Raw genomic sequence first — 14,077 nt, 5'->3', positions numbered from 1 at the left:
CAGATTACTTTCTTCTAGCCTTCTTTCCATATTAATCACGTAAAGCATGAACAGCAGCGGTGATAGAGGGCAACCTTGCCTTAATCCTTTGTGCACCCCTACAGTTGTGGTACTTTTTTTCCCTTCCCATGTAATTTCAACTTCATTATCTCGGTAGATTTCCTGTAGAAAATCAATTACCTCATCACCAACACCTAAATCTTTCAATATGCTCCACAGGAGTTCCCTGTTCACGTTATCGTATGCACCGCTTATGTCTAGAAAGGCTATAAACAGAGGTCTATTTTCCGCCTTAGCTATTTCTATGCATTGGGTAAGCACGAACAGGCTATCATCTAACCGCCTACCCCTTCTGAACCCATTCTGAAGTTCTCCGAGTATCCTATTCCCTTCTACCCATGACTGCATTTTTAATTTCACCGCCTGCATTGCCAGCCTGTACATAACAGATGTTATCGTAATCGGACGGAAGGATTTTATGTTCATCTTATCTCCTTTCCCTTTATAAATCAAATTCATTTTACTCTGTCTCCAGCTGTGCGGAATTTGCTTATTTGTTATGACTGCCTCCAATGCTTTTTCAGCGCGTCCTTGCTTCTTGGGCCAAGTTCATTAATCAGCTTAATTGGAATTTCGTCTATCCCTGCGGATGTGGTTTTAGGAATATTTGCTTCCGCCTTTTCCCAGTTAAGACTAGTCAGTTCTAAGCTGTTCTCTTTTGTGCTGTCCTGTGTTGCCGCCTCACTTGGGGAGATTACCCCATTGGCGTCGCTAAAAGACGCAGCTATAAATGACGTAATGTAGTCCACAGCATCGTCTCCCTCCAAACATTTTCCCTCAGCATCTATAATCTGTTCCTGCTTTCTTTGATTTGTTTTTCCCAACCAGCTTATATGGTTCCAGACTTTTCTTGGCCCCCCTTTATTTGCCTCGCGAACTTCAGCCAGCCATTTATCAGAGGACTGCTTTATTTTAGCCTGGACTAGGACCTGAACTTGCTGTTTCTTTTGTCGATAAGATTCCCATTTTTTTCCTATTTCCTCTACAGATACTGCGCCCTCTTTGCTTCTCTGTGTTCCCTTGAAGCCACCCGTCGTTGTTCGATGGCCTCCTTAATTTCCATATTCCACCAGCTTCGTGGCTTCCTCTTTCCTCTCCAGCGGTTAACTCCTTTCACTTGTTTCATTTTTGTAGCGATGAGCAGTTCCAACTGATTATGATCCCAATTTTCCATGTGGCGTTTCTCAATTACTTCTTCTATATCGGCTGATATTAGCGCTATTTGTTCATCATTTAATTTTGCGTTGTCTTTTGGACTTCGTTGCATTTCTCTTTTGACTAGGGCTCCCAACTGTAGACTAATACGTTTATGATCACTTCCTAGGCTGTCCTTCCCCTCTTCGTCTATTTCCATTATTGCGAGCTTGCTATAGATGCCCTGCGACATTAGACAGTAGTCAATGGTTGTTTGCCTGTTACGGGATTCCCACGTGATTTGTCCCTCACATTTAGTTTCTCTATTGACAATAACTAAGTTGTGCCGCTCACACAAGTCCAGCATTAACTTCCCGTTACAATCTGTGTATCCATCCAGATCCTCGATGTGGCCGTTCATGTCTCCAAGCAAAATAATATCGACACAGTCTCCAATCTGCTTTATATCGTCATTGAGGCACTTAACTAGATCCTTGTTTTCTTGCCTGCATTTGTCCCCGGTCCCTAAATAAACTACCCCTAGCCATGTCCTTTTGCCAGCAATTGTACCTGATACCCAGACATGTTCTTTGCAAGTTGATTTTATTCTTTGCCAATTTGTTCCTTGATGTATCAGCATACCTACTCCTCCTCCCTTCTTCTCCGTTGTTGTTCTGTTGCACCCTTCCCAGACATAGCCATCGATGAAAGGTGGATCTTCTAGATCCCTCAGATGTGTCTCGCATAGAGCGTACACACCTACTGCTTCGTCCTTTAACTGCTGTTCTATTTCTAGCCATTTCGCTCTCTTTCTACCCCCTTGCATGTTTATGTAACTGATCCTGGCGTTAAATTTCTTTTTCGTAGTTTTCTTTCTGGGCCTCCTAGTGGCCATTTTGTTGGGATCAGCCGCCATTGTTACATTTACATCGCTTCTACCTACACCTACGCCCTGAGCCACCGTGGACCCCCTAAAAAAGCTACCGCTCGGCCTCCCAGGCGCCTGCCTATCTCTTCTCCTACCCTTCCACTGAAATGGATGCCATCTCGTCCAAAGTCTCTGCCCGAACCTGCCCTGTGCACTTCCTTGTTTATTTCTACCACCTCAAAGCCTTTCTCGAGGCCTAACTGCCTTATCTCGCGATTAAGATTCACAACGTCTTTAGCAACCTCTGCATTCCTTCCTTGTACCTCCGGCACTGTACACACCACGATCTGCGCTTGCTGTGCTATCGCCCTTATACCGTCAACTCCCTCAGCTAATGTTTTCCCTACTTGTGCGGCGTTACCATTCAGGACATCATTTAGCCCAGCCGCTACCACTACCAAGTTACGCCTTGCAGCCTTCTCGGAAAGTTCACTTTTAGTCGCTGTCAGGACATCGTCCATTGTCTTTCCTGGAAACACCCCGACTGCTACCCGCCTATCACCCTTCACCCGGTCCAGAATAGCTCTTTTGCAGCGCCCCATGTTTGAGTCACCAGCGATAAGCACTAGGGTACTCTGCCACTCCCTCCTAACTTCCGGATCTCGCTGCCTCTTATCAGCGACTGTGCCCTCATTTCCTGGAAATAGCTCGGACCCCTTCTCAGTACCGCCTCTCGAATACCCAGCTGCCACCTGTGCATAGCTGTTCCTGCCTGAACATGTCTGACCTACTGGCCCCTCGCTGTCCATGCCAGTGCAAGCCCCATCCACGTGGCTGGCGCTGGAATGCCCGCCATTGTGGCTTCCAATGGCGGTGTCCGCCGTTTTTGACTCGATCTGAGATAGCTGTACTTGAAGCTTACGCTTCTCTGCCCTCTCTATCTCTAACTCTGTTTCTAGAGCATCCATCCTTAGCACTAGTTCGCTGTTCGCCTGTTCAGCCCTGTCCAGGCGTGCACCTAATACGCAGAATTTGCGCATAAAATCTGCGCCTTCGGCCTCCTCCACTGAATCGAACCGCGTTTCTTTTAAATTCACCGATTCCTCACACTCCATACATCTAACCTTCAGTAGCTTAACCATCGTAGCAACACTCGATTATTGCTTGCACCAAATGCCCAGATATCTACACGCTCAAGACGAAAACACTTGAAAACACGTGCAAAATTAAAATAAAAGTCTGGCTACCGCAAATGCCGATCAATCACTTGGAAAAAAAATAGCTATCTCTCTAAAAGTTAACGCACAAAAAAAAACACTGAGACAACTGTCGGCCAAATAGTCCCGGCCGAAATTAGGTCACTGACCTAAATTCTATTCCTTAACCTGTACTTCCCCTAACAGCCTAAAAAACTAAACGCACTTTTAAAACTATTAAAGGAAAGTACTCATCTATTTTACGCAGTCGCTCTCGCAGTCTGTCCGGTCCCGGTCTCCACGCGTGATCTCTTCGCCGCCGCGCCGCCTATTGGCCAGTTTTGATCACGTGAGTAGGCGCCTCCATAGATGGTCCACTCGCTCTAGGAGCCGACGGGGCGCAGTGCTTCCGAGGTGGTTGGACGGCGTGTTTTCTGAAGTAGCACGTTCAGTATAGCGTCTGTGTGCATGTGTGTGTCTGTGTGCGTGTGCGCGCGTGCCTGTGCCTCTATCTGAGCGTATGTCTGTGTGCGTGTCTCTGTGCGCACGCCTGTCTCTGTGTGCGCGCATGTGTGCTGCGCGCGCGTGTCTGTGTGCGTGCGTGTGTCTGTGCATGCGTGTCTGTCAGTGCGTGCGTCTGCGCGCGTGTGTCTGTGTATGCGTGTCTGCGTGCGTATCTGTGTGCGCGCGTGTCTGTGCACCGCGTGTGTCTGTGTATGCGTGCGTATCTGTGTGCGTGCGTATCTGTGTGCGTGCGTGTGTCTGTGCATGCGTGTCTGTCAGTGCGTGCGTCTGCGTGCGTATCTGTGTGCACCGCGTGTGTCTGTGTTTGCGTGTGTCTGCGTGCGTATCTGTGCGCGTGTGTCTTTGTGCACCGCGTGTGTCTGTGGGCGTCGTGTGTTTGTGTGAGTGTGAAAGCAATAAATGTCTTCGAAGATGTTGCTTTACGAGATTTTTTTTCCCTGCTGGTCATCGATATTGGCTAATGAGGATTAAATAAAAAATAATAAATTGCAGAGTTTAACGTCCCGAAGAGACACGATAGCTATGAAGGGTGCCGAAGTGGAGCGCAGTGGGAGAATTTATGCCATCTGGAGTTATTTAACGCGTACTTACATCGCACTGCGCACGGGAGTTTTTGTATTTCCCCTCTATCGAAATACGGCCACAGCGCGCCCGCATGCTATCTTGTATTTCGCCTCTATCGAAATACAGCCACAGCGCGCCCGCATGCTATCTGGCCACACAGTTAGAGCGTTGGACCCGTCGTCGACCTTGGGGTCGCCCAACTACCTCCCGCAAGCCTCCGACCGGCGACTGACCACACGGAGGGAAGAACAGGAGGCAGGAAACAGCAAGCGCACAGGGAACGTTTTATACGCATCAGGCTTCCAAGTGAACCGATTTACTAAACGCTTTGCTATAGCCCGCTCGTATGTACGCAGCCTGCCGGCTTTAAAGTTTTCCGGGCCCCGAAAACATGCATTTGCAAGCCTCTCACGGAAGCAAAATAGGACAAGCCTGCTTCTTACGTTGTTAGCTCACACCCGTGGGCTAAAGAATACGAGAGGCTGCGCAGCTGTCGTGCGACGCTTTCAAGGTTTTCGAAACCCTCACCTCATCTAAGGTATCAATCATGAATACTTTCATTGATTAATTTTCGCGCAAAACCGATGAGCAAGGCGGCCGCAAGGGAGACCTTCTTCGCCTAGCAGACGACGCGCTCGCCGAGCTGGACCACCTCTGGCAACAACACCCCAATGTTGCCCGCGCGCCGCCCGCTGGTTGCGGTACTTTCAGAGTTCCAGTGACTTTAGTGCCCGCTAAAGTCAGTGACTTTAGTGCCCGCTTGGGCAGCGCGAGGCACCGCGCTGCGCGGTGCGTGGCGCGGTTTCGGGACGGCGGAGCGTGAAAAAAAAAAAAGCAGTGCGGGAACATTGGCAGGGTGTTACAGGGAACCCCTCCGTTTGTGGTCTGGGGCCGCTGATGGGGTATCAAGAATGTTACCATTCCAGCCGGCTTGCACGGAGAACAGCGGCTAAGTAGTTGTAGACGTCGTGCTTCCAGCTGTGGCTAAACTAGCCAGCCCACAGAGGGGCTCACAATTTTTTTTTAAACATTGCACCGCTCCCTTTTCATCCCCTGCGGTCAGAGGGACCCTGAAGCGGGCTTCCAAACACTGTACTTTCCCTGTAAGGCGGGTTGAATCCCACGATGGACGAACCCAGCTGGTTCCTTATCTCCCCTGCCTATTTAGCTGCAAGGGAATCACAACGCTGTCACCGCTAATTGGGCACTGCACGTATCGATACGGCTTCGTGTCACTGAGCGGCCTCCTTCATCTTGTTGTGGAGCAGTCCATTGTAGCTAGCCATGCCTGAGACGTCAGGCTCTTCTATTTGGCTATTCGGGTCAAAATGGGCTAACACAATGCGTCGCTGCCCAGCTCAGACTGTCTTGAGAACGGCGAGGTAGACAGCCCTGCTTGTGCACAGTGACGGCTGGGAAACTCCCCCCACTCCCTGCAGAGGAGCTCCGCCAAATCTTTTAGCAGCTTCGGACACAAAGTGGCGGAAGGTAAGAAACCAAGAAAAAATAAATAAATAAGGAATACTCTGTAACACGTAACACCCTCGAAACAGCGGGTGCGGTCGTGTGCTCTAGTCTCCAGAAGCTGTGTGACCGACGTGGTAGAGTGCTCGCGCTCGAGTCCTGGTCTATCTCCGTGGACCCGGTACGCCTTACTGCCTCGCTGTAGCATACGATGGGACGTAAGTGATTTGTTCCGAACTGCAATAGCGGATACAAGTCGTGCAAAGAAAGCGTCATCTCCTTCAAGGCTCCCAGTGACTTGTTCCCAGTGATTTGTTCCGACTGAAGAGGACACGCGAATCAGCAAGCTATGATGTACGTGTTGCCTTAATTATGACCGATGCGGTTTGGTTTATGGGATTTAACGTCCCAAAGCGACTAAGGCTATGAGAGACGCCGTAGTAGAGGGCTCCGGAAATTTCGACCACCTGGGGTTCTTTAACGTGCACTGACATCGCACAGTACACGGGCCTCTAGAATTTCTCCTCCAAAGAAATTCTAGCCGCCGCGATCGATCCCGGTCGCGGCGGCTAGAATTTCTTTGGAGGAGAAATTCTAGAGGCCCGTGTGCTGTGCGATGTCAGTGCACGTTAAAGAACCCCAGGTGGTCGAAATTTCCGGAGCCCTCCACTACGGCGTCTCTCATAGCCTTAGTCGCTTTGGGACGTTAAACCCCATAAACCAAACCAGAATTTCTCCTCCAAAGAAATTCCAGCCGCCGCGGCCGGGATCGAACCCGCGTCTTTCGGGTCAGCAGCCGAGCAACATAACTGCTGAGCCACCGCGGCGGCTTATGACCGATGCTTGCGCCGGGAGCATATGCACCTCTTCATCTTTTTACTTCTTCAGCAAGCTTTGCTGCATGCCTCTCTATCGTGGTCCCTAAGACCCTGAAGGTAAGCACATAAAGCTAATATCTTTCGCATGTTTCATGAGTATCCAAGGAATTTCCTTAACGACGTGAGTAAAAAGGGCAGCCATCGCACGCGGCACTGCCCACCAGTAAGTGGAAGAGCGCCGAGCCGCAGACACATCAACAGTTAGAATTCGAATGTAAATTGCCTCCCGTACTATGAGTCCACGTTTTACCACACGATAACTCAGGGCAGCATGACATTTGCGAAGAAAATGTTGGCCGCGCAAATATGCTCTCCCGCGGAAGCACGGAAATGCACGCGACGGCGCGAGCTCGCGTCGTCCTCGGGAACCTGACGAGGGCGGCATCCGGCGGCGGTCGAAGGAAGAAGACAGCGCCTGTGACTCTGCGGCCGCGGGAGAGAGGCGAGTTTCGCCTCCTAAGTGCTTCTATCTCCGTGCCTCTGGGTCAGCTTGACTCGGCCATGGACACCCAGGCACAAACTTTGGCAGCAAAAGAGTAGGCAAAAATAAAGGGCAAGAAAAAAAAAGCAGGTCTCACCGAGATTTGAACTCGGATTGCTGGATTCAGAGTCCAGAGTGCTAACCATTACACCATGAGACCTCACTTTCCGACAGTGGGGATCGAACCCGGGCCTTGTGGGTGAAAGCCGGGTATCCTACCTGTCGTGAGTGTTCGACGAGCGCAGAGAAGAACGACCCTTCAGACGGGTGGCTGAGAACAGAAAAGCATTTATTTTAGAAAGGGACGGGTGAGCTGGGGCTCGCCCTCCGACGGGCGCCGGGAGAGGAGGGCGCGTCCGCTCTTTCACATTACTTGGCGCTCGGCTGTTACACTAGCCGGCGGCACACCACATCCCCCTCCGTTAGCCGATACCACGGCGATGCCCCCGAAACGGTCCGGCACAAAGACACTACGCCCGGAGCGAGTCACGGCAACTGGTGCCCTTGCAGCCGCAGCTTGAGTGCAGTGTGATGTCTCGGGCGGTGAGTTACTGCCGCGCTGCGGTCGAGCTCCCCCGTCGTCCTCTGTCGGCGACGCTCTTGGTGTTAATAGCCAGTCTTCATCGTCGTAGTCCAGGAAAGCGGGAGAAGGAGGCGGCGTCGTTCGACTCTGCGATGGCTTCCAGGAAACCAGCATCCGCCGATTGCGGCGCACGGTCCCGCGGCTTGTCTTTACCCAGTATGACCGTGGGGTCCCGGCTTGCTCTACTATTTCCCCCTCGCAGTCGAAGTCTCTCACCCAAACTTGGGTCTTGGGCGGGAGTACCGGCAGCTCTCTGGCGGCGTGTCGGGAGTTGAAATTTCGCCTCTGTTGCTCCTTGTTTTCGCGATCCTTTGCGGCTGCCTGCTTGCTCTCGCTACCCCGCTGTGCGAAGAGAGCGGGAAATGTCGGAACACGTGTGCGCAGCCGTCGTCCCATGAGCAGTTTCGAAGGGCTGAAGCCTGTTGGTCCCGGCGTGTCTCTGTAGGCCAGCAACGCAAGATAAGGATCTTCAGCCTTCTTCAGCAGGCGTTTTACTGTTTGCACCGCTCGCTCTGCTTCCCCGTTGGCCTGCGGATGTAAGGGGCTGCTCGTGATGTGGGTGAAACCGTACGTCTTCGCGAATTTCTTAAACTCCGAGCACGAAAACTGAGGGCCGTTGTCGGAAACCACAGTCACAGGAATTCCATGACGAGCGAAAAAGCTCTTGAGGTGGTTTATAACTGCGTCTGCTGTTGTGGAAGCTAGAAGCGCTATCTCCGGGTACCGAGAGTGGTAGTCCACACAGATGAGGTACGGCTTGCCACGAAGTTGAAAGAGATCTATGGCCACCATGTTCCAAGGCAGCTCGGGAATTGATGTTGGCAGGAGCGGCTCAGCATTTTGCTGGCGCGTTTTAGCGCAGATTTGACAGTTAGAGACGACTTGGCGGAGTTCACTGGATAACCCTGGCCACCACACAGACTGCCTGGCTCTGGCTCTGCAGCGCTCGATTCCTTGGTGCCCCTCGTGTAGGCGAGCGAGAATTTCTCCTCTCATGTGTTGAGGGATAACCAAGCGTGTTCCATATAGCAAGTAGCCATCGTTTTGGGATAGACTTGCTTGGTGTTGCCAGAATGGTGACAAAGCAGCGGGAACTTTGCGTTTTTCCGGCCATCCATGCACGCAGTACCATGCACCGAAGACGCTGGCAGATTTCGTCTTCGTTTTGTGCTTTCTTGATCGGATCGAAGGCGGAACTTTGAAGTCCGATGACAGCTCCCTTTACGTAGGCACTGACTTCGTCGCAGGTGAGCATTCCTGCTACCAGGTCGCTGGTTACGGGTGCCCTGGACAAAGTGTCGGCCGTTGCAAGGCTTTTCCCTGGCACATACTGCACCGTATAGGTGAAGCGCATCAGGCGCATGCGGAAGCGTTGAATACGTGGCGGCAGCAAATCCAGAGAGGCCTTTCCCAGAAGGGTGATCAAAGGCTGATGGTCAGTCTGGAATGTTGCCGTGAGTCCACGGATGTATTCTTCAAAGCGTTCGGCTGCCCATGTCAGTGCCAAGGCTTCCTTTTCAACCTGAGCATAGCGCGTTTCTGCCGTTGTTAGGGATCTCGAGGCGTATGCAACTGGGCGTTCACATCCATCTGGCTGCGTTTGTAGCAGGACTGCACCCAAACCATGGGCTGATGCATCCGCTGACAGTGTTGTAGGGTAGTCTGGATGATACTTGGCTAAGCACTTCTCTGAACAAAGGAGGTCTTTGATGCTCGTGAACGCCACTTCCTGAGCAGGCCCCCAGGTCCACTCTGATGTCTTTTTGAGGAGGTCACGAAGCGGTGCAGTTTTCTCGGCCAGACATGGCAGAAACCTTGCCAAATGATTCACCATTCCCAAGATCCTCCGGACTCCCGCGACGTCTTTTGGCGGAGGAAGTGACTTGACTGCCTCGACTTTTTTAGGGTCGGGTCGGATACCTCGGCGGTTTATGACGCATCCCAGGAAGGTCACCTCATTAACACTGAAAACACATTTTGTGCGGTTGAGGGTGAATCCCGATGAAGCGAGTTGCTTTAGCGTCGAGGCCAGGTTCTTGTCATGCTCCGCTTGGTCGCGGCCAAAAACTAGAATGTCGTCCATGAGATTGACTACTCCAGTCAGTCCACTGAGAGTTTCGGACATGCGTTTTTGAAAGTATTCCGGCGCTGACGTGATACCGAAGGGAAGTCTGGTGAAACAGAACCGCCCTATCGGCGTGATAAAAGTAGTCAGCTCTTGGCATGCCGGAGAAAGAGGAATTTGGTGAAACCCCGAGTTGGCATCAAGTCGAGAAAATACTGCAGCCTCACCTAGCAGTGCGAGTGACTGTTCCACTGACGGAAGAGGAAACCTTTCTCTGAGGACCGATGAATTGAGGCGAGTGAAGTCCACGCAGATTCGGACTCCTCCTGACGGCTTCACGACGGGAACGATTCCGGCACACCAGTCCGTAGGGCCTTGAACAGGACGAATAACCCCTTGCTCCCTCATCTTGAGTATTTCCTGCTCCACTGCTTTTCGTAGCGGTACAGGAATGCGCCTCGCTACAGTCACGGAGTATGGCACGGCTGTCGGCTCGAGACGAATGGTGTACTCGCCCGGCAACTGACCTAGTCCGCAGAAAAGTTGGGAGTAACGCTCCTCAATGCGTTCGGTTGCGCACAGGAACTTCACCAAGCCCAAAGCCTCTATAGCAGGTAATCCAAGGAGCGGGTGCTTGAGATGTTGAACGACATAGATGACTTGGTCGGAACTTCGCGTCTTCCATTTGATAGTTGCGCCAAATTTTCCGACAACTTGAAGCGCTTTCCCCGTCGGTCCTGCCAAAGTTTCTTTTACCGGATGGAGATCTCTGGGAACTCCGGCAAAATTTGCAGGCACAACGGAGACTTGAGCCCCTGTGTCAATCTTGGCAACCAATGGAAATCCGTTAATGCCGACTTCGACGAGCCTGATGTCGTTCTGAGCAGTGGCTGGTTGATGGACAGCGCCGAGAAAAAGTGCTGAGGTTTCCTGCTCGAGTGTTGAGACTTCTTTAGAGGGAAACTTTCTGCAGACGCGAGCGTAATGTCCCTTACTTTTGCATCTTGAGCACTTTTCGGATTTAGCCGGACACGAAGGACGAGGGTGAGGCGTTCCCCCGCAGTAGCTACAAGACTGGCAGCTCGTCTTCGCGAAACTGGCCGGTCGCGTGCGATGTTTTCCCTTGTGCTTTGCGCGGGCAACAGCATCCAAAGCAATGCCTTCCGTCTTGACCGATGGACTTCCCCCCGCGGCTTGAAGTTGAAGTAGCTGCTGTTGATGATGCACTGTTTCCTTCTGTCGAGCCTTGGAGAGAGCTTTGACGAGGGTGAGGTCGGCATCCAGCTGCAACGCTTCTGACAGCCTTTTATCACGGAGGCCCAAGACAAAACGGTCGCGGATGAGTCGATCCCGCAGTTCACCGTAATCGCACCTGTCCGCCATGTTGTACAGCACAGTGACGTATTGGTCAACCGTCTCTGTGGGCTCCTGTTCACGCCGGTTGAAGCACGCTGACTCGTAGACAACGTTCTTTGTCTGAACGAAGTGCGAATCGAACTTCTCCTTGACGAGGTCGTAGTTCTTTGCATCTTCAGCGGAGAGCGAAAACGTGCTGAAGATTTGCCTGGCTTGGCGGCCCATCACGTAGAGCAGAGTCCGCACCTGCGTCTCCTGGTCTTGCCTGTTGAGACCGGATGCGTAGCGGTAGTCCTCGAACTCGAGAATCCAGGCTGGCCATTCCGACGCTCGGTCGAAAGTGAAAGCTGTGGGCGGCTTCAGCGCAAAGCCCGAACTCGCAGTTGCTTCTGCCATCACGGTTCCTTCCGACCGCTGAGGACGGCGAGAATCTCTTTAACGAAGCCCTGACCCCACTTCTGACACCATGTCGTGAGTGTTCGACGAGCGCAGAGAAGAACGACCCTTCAGACGGGTGGCTGAGAACAGAAAAGCATTTATTTTAGAAAGGGACGGGTGAGCTGGGGCTCGCCCTCCGACGGGCGCCGGGAGAGGAGGGCGCGTCCGCTCTTTCACATTACTTGGCGCTCGGCTGTTACACTAGCCGGCGGCACACCACACTACCCACTAGACCACGCCGGACTTCTTTTTTTCTTTATTGCATGGAAGAACTTCCGTAGAAAGGAGGAAAACTTCAGTCAGACTGGTTCGAGTCACAAGTTACCGGGCTGCTTAATAGGAGCCCGCCATAGCCCTACCTCAACACTGCATCTCTATCCAAACATCAAAATTCAGGGAGGCACACACATTCATCCAGACACGGCAGCCAGCTTGGAGGTTCTTCGCGTGCAGCATATACACTACTCACCAAAGCACACTGTTCACGAAACACAGATTTGGACGATCTTGGTGGCTCGGCATGTCTGTCCATCATACGGCTTTTCCAAAGACTGAATAGTCCCATCAACACAAACAGATCATAAGGCACAAGAGAGTTTTTGTCAACAGGCAGAAATCTAATAGTGTATGGTGTAATTTCAATGTCCTTCTTAAGAGTTCGTTGTAGTATGTCCCAAAAGAACATGGCATCACGGCACAGGATGAAGCAATGATCAATTGTCTCAGGCACGTTACACAGACGGCAATTCACATTCCAGGGTACAAACATCCCCTTGTCACTAAGAAATGTCTTGACAGGCAGCGTCGCTGTGTGTAGTTTAAAAAAGAACGTTTAGCGGCTGCCTGAATGCACATCCGCCTAACACGCTTTAGAACACTGATGTCCAAAGACCCCAGATAAGGCTGCCGATACAATGGTGTAGGGAAGAAAGACTCAGTGAGAGCCTGGGTCATCTGTTTTCTCGAGAGGCTATACAGGTAATCTAAAGAGAAGCGCACAGTGAGGAAATTGAAAGTGTCAGCAACCTCCTTAAGGAATCCCCATAAAGTCCCCTCACGAGCCTGCACAGTCGGTGCGAATAAGTAAGGCAAATGAAAACTAAGCCGCCTAATGAGCACAGCTACCAGAAACGGGTGGTTTGCCGATTTGAAAAAGAAAAAACGGGAAACAAGTATATGCACGAACAGGTGAACAAGACCCACTCCACCACCCTCTAAGGGAAGGAACAAGTTGTCACGCCTCATGGGCTCCCATTCAGAGCGCCAAACGAATGTTGCAAATATTCTGTGTATTGCTTCCACCTTTCTCCTCGCACAATGCAGGACTTGAAGGACATACGCGAGCTTTGCAAACAAAAATATGTTACAGACCTGTGCCCTCGCAAACACTGAGAGTTCCCTACCCATCCAAGCCCATCCTAGACCACGCCGGACCCTTTGTAACAGAGTTTTAGTATAGCGTTAGAGCGATTGCGGACCTTTGAGAAATTACGCTAGCGTGCTGCAAGCAACTTATCCCCCCAGACAGTTCTGGTCAACGTTCTTATATTAGGATACAACTTAAAAAAACAGCAGTTGCTAACACTGGGCCATGGTCCGCGGCGTCCTGTATTACTCCGCTGGCCAATCGTAACTGTAAAAGAAATCAGCTTTTTAATGTTTGACTATATCAAACAATCCACGTATCAAAATTCTAGACCTCATAATTTTTTTTATTCTGCTAAGCTTCTTGTTTACGTAACAAGAAACGTTTAAGCAGTGCACTACTTTTTTGTCGTGGAGGAATTCTGTGCGCGGAGGCGGAATGAGGGCGGAGCTTCACTGTCGCAGCCCCTCTCGGGAGGTGGCTAAAGTGGCGGGCGCGGGAAGTGGTGGCGCTGCAGTCGGGCTTTTGTACATCGTCTGCTGTCGCCGGAGTTTCGCTTACTGCAATTACGACATGCTGGGCAAATTTTCAAGCTGGTTTTTCGGGTGATGGTGCTGTTAGTGCTGTAAAAATGTGTTTGTGGTGAAAAAATCCAGGGGGGCGCTATGCTGACTTAAAGTGCCATAAGGCGAAAGCCTTAAGCGCGGTGTTGCTGCTTGTGTCACTGAAGTGTGGTGACGATGTTAAGCTTCGAGTGGAAGGCGGCAGCGTCTTGCAACGTTGCCATGGAGTCCACAGAACGCCGTCGCCCGTTCAACTCTACTCCTTGCTCGTCGGTAATTGCAGGATCGGTTCCCCTAGTCCAGGGCTCCGCTGAGGGTAGCTGCCCTGCGTGCACGCCTTACTAGTCCTTGTTTGACTTTCAGGATGCCGCTGGATAGCATCCTCTCCCACTGTTCTGCACTCGGATTTTTTATTATGGGTAGGTCGTCTATTTTCTGGCAAGCCCATGTGGTATGGTATAGGGTTGGTTTGTCTCCACACCACGGGCACTCGCTCTTGTACGGCGTGGGTTAGATTTTACTTAGGATGTTTAGGC

General features: G+C 51.4%; 1 protein-coding gene and 1 non-coding gene across 2 annotated transcripts in view; one reads left to right on the top strand and one right to left on the bottom strand.

Annotated features, from left to right (window-relative positions):
- The window catches only part of LOC149354751 (uncharacterized), a 73,090-nt gene that overhangs the window by 9,104 nt on the left and 49,909 nt on the right, over positions 1-14,077 (top strand). The window lies entirely within an intron of this gene.
- On the bottom strand, positions 7,259-7,330 carry TRNAQ-CUG (transfer RNA glutamine (anticodon CUG)). Its single transcript has one exon. It is a non-coding gene; the product is annotated as a tRNA-Gln (tRNA).

Source organism: Amblyomma mixtum, chromosome 3, assembly GCF_055824585.1.
Source record: "Amblyomma mixtum isolate Tamu chromosome 3, ASM5582458v1, whole genome shotgun sequence".
Lineage (NCBI taxonomy): Eukaryota > Metazoa > Arthropoda > Arachnida > Ixodida > Ixodidae > Amblyomma > Amblyomma mixtum.
Note: the sequence above shows the minus strand (reverse complement) of the source record. Positions and strands in the feature narration are given on the sequence as shown.